Below are 3,383 nucleotides of genomic sequence, written 5' to 3'. Positions count from 1 at the left end.
ACTATGGACTGGACTCTCACTATTATGTTGGGATCCACTATGGACTGGACTCTCACAATATTATGTTAGATCCACTATGGACTGGACTCTCACTATTATGTTAGATCCACTATGGACTGGACTCTTACTATTATGTTAGATCCACTATGGACTGGACTCTTACTATTATGTTAGATCCACTATGGACTGGACTCTCACAATATTATGTTAGATCCACTATGGACTGGACTCTTACTATTATGTTGGATCCACTATGGACTGGACTCTCACTATTATGTTAGATCCACTATGGGACTGGACTCTTACTATTATGTTGGATCCACTATGGACTGGACTCTTACTATTATGTTAGATCCACTACGGACTGGACTCTCACACTATTATGTTAGATCCACTATGGACTGGACTCTTACTATTATGTTGGATCCACTATGGACTGGACTCTTACTATTATGTTGGATCCACTATGGACTGGACTCTCACTATTATGTTTGATCCACTATGGACTGGACTCTCACTATTATGTTGGATCCACTATGGACTGGACTCTTACTATTATGTTGGATCCACTATGGACTGGACTCTTACTATTATGTTAGATCCACTATGGACTGGACTCTTACTATTATGTTGGATCCACTATGGACTGGACTCTCACTATTATGTTAGATCCACTATGGACTGGACTCTTACTATTATGTTGGATCCACTATGGACTGGACTCTCACTATTATGTTAGATCCACTATGGACTGGACTCTTACTATTATGTTGGATCCACTATGGACTGGACTCTCACTATTATGGTAGATCCACTATGGACTGGACTCTTACTATTATGTTGGATCCACTATGGACTGGACTCTCACAATATTATGTTAGATCCACTATGGACTGGACTCTTACTATTATGTTGGATCCACTATGGACTGGACTCTTACTATTATGTTGGATCCACTATGGACTGGACTCTCACTATTATGTTGGATCCACTATGGACTGGACTCTCACAATATTATGTTAGATCCACTATGGACTGGACTCTTACTATTATGTTGGATCCACTATGGACTGGACTCTTACTATTATGTTGGATCCACTATGGACTGGACTCTCACAATATTATGTTAGATCCACTATGGACTGGACTCTTACTATTATGTTGGATCCACTATGGACTGGACTCTCACTATTATGTTAGATCCACTATGGACTGGACTCTTACTATTATGTTGGATCCACTATGGACTGGACTCTCACTATTATGTTAGATCCACTATGGACTGGACTCTTACTATTATGTTGGATCCACTATGGACTGGACTCTCACTATTATGTTAGATCCACTATGGACTGGACTCTTACTATTATGTTGGATCCACTATGGACTGGACTCTCACTATTATGTTAGATCCACTATGGACTGGACTCTTACTATTATGTTGGATCCACTATGGACTGGACTCTCACTATTATGTTAGATCCACTATGGACTGGACTCTCACTATTATGTTAGATCCACTATGGACTGGACTCTTACTATTATGTTGGATCCACTATGGACTGGACTCTTACTATTATGTTAGATCCACTATGGACTGGACTCTCACAATATTATGTTGGATCCACTATGGACTGGACTCTTACTATTATGTTGGATCCACTATGCACTGGACTCTTACTATTATGTTGGATCCACTATGGACTGGACTCTCTCACTATTATGTTAGATCCACTATGGACTGGACTCTCACTATTATGTTAGATCCACTATGGACTGGACTCTTACTATTATGTTGGATCCACTATGGACTGGACTCTTACTATTATGTTGGATCCACTATGGACTGGACTCTCACTATATGTTGGATCCACTATGGACTGGACTCTCACAATATTATGTTAGATCCACTATGGACTGGACTCTTACTATTATGTTGGATCCACTATGGACTGGACTCTTACTATTATGTTGGATCCACTATGGACTGGACTCTCACAATATTATGTTAGATCCACTATGGACTGGACTCTTACTATTATGTTGGATCCACTATGGACTGGACTCTTACTATTATGTTGGATCCACTATGGACTGGACTCTCACTATTATGTTAGATCCACTATGGACTGGACTCTTACTATTATGTTGGATCCACTATGGACTGGACTCTCACTATTATGTTAGATCCACTATGGACTGGACTCTTACTATTATGTTGGATCCACTATGGACTGGACTCTCACTATTATGTTAGATCCACTATGGACTGGACTCTTACTATTATGTTGGATCCACTATGGACTGGACTCTCACTATTATGTTAGATCCACTATGGACTGGACTCTCACTATTATGTTAGATCCACTATGGACTGGACTCTTACTATTATGTTGGATCCACTATGGACTGGACTCTTACTATTATGTTAGATCCACTATGGACTGGACTCTCACAATATTATGTTGGATCCACTATGGACTGGACTCTTACTATTATGTTGGATCCACTATGCACTGGACTCTTACTATTATGTTGGATCCACTATGGACTGGACTCTCTCACTATTATGTTAGATCCACTATGGACTGGACTCTCACTATTATGTTAGATCCACTATGGACTGGACTCCCACACTATTATGTTAGATCCACTATGGACTGGACTCTTACTATTATGTTGGATCCACTATGGACTGGACTCTTACTATTATGTTAGATCCACTATGGACTGGACTCTCACAATATTATGTTAGATCCACTATGGACTGGACTCTTACTATTATGTTAGATCCACTATGGACTGGACTCTCACAATATTATGTTAGATCCACTATGGACTGGACTCTTCACTATTATGTTGGATCCACTATGGACTGGACTCTCACAATATTATGTTAGATCCACTATGGACTGGACTCTCACTATTATGTTAGATCCACTATGGACTGGACTCTTACTATTATGTTAGATCCACTATGGACTGGACTCTTACTATTATGTTAGATCCACTATGGACTGGACTCTCACAATATTATGTTAGATCCACTATGGACTGGACTCTTACTATTATGTTGGATCCACTATGGACTGGACTCTCACTATTATGTTAGATCCACTATGGACTGGACTCTTACTATTATGTTGGATCCACTATGGACTGGACTCTTACTATTATGTTAGATCCACTACGGACTGGACTCTCACACTATTATGTTAGATCCACTATGGACTGGACTCTTACTATTATGTTGGATCCACTATGGACTGGACTCTTACTATTATGTTGGATCCACTATGGACTGGACTCTCACTATTATGTTTGATCCACTATGGACTGGACTCTCACTATTATGTTGGATCCACTATGGACTGGACTCTTAC

This window comes from Nerophis lumbriciformis, linkage group LG01, assembly GCF_033978685.3.
Source record: "Nerophis lumbriciformis linkage group LG01, RoL_Nlum_v2.1, whole genome shotgun sequence".
In the NCBI taxonomy this organism is placed as follows: domain Eukaryota; kingdom Metazoa; phylum Chordata; class Actinopteri; order Syngnathiformes; family Syngnathidae; genus Nerophis; species Nerophis lumbriciformis.
The sequence above is the reverse complement of the archived record's forward strand: the minus strand, read 5'-3'. Positions refer to the sequence as shown.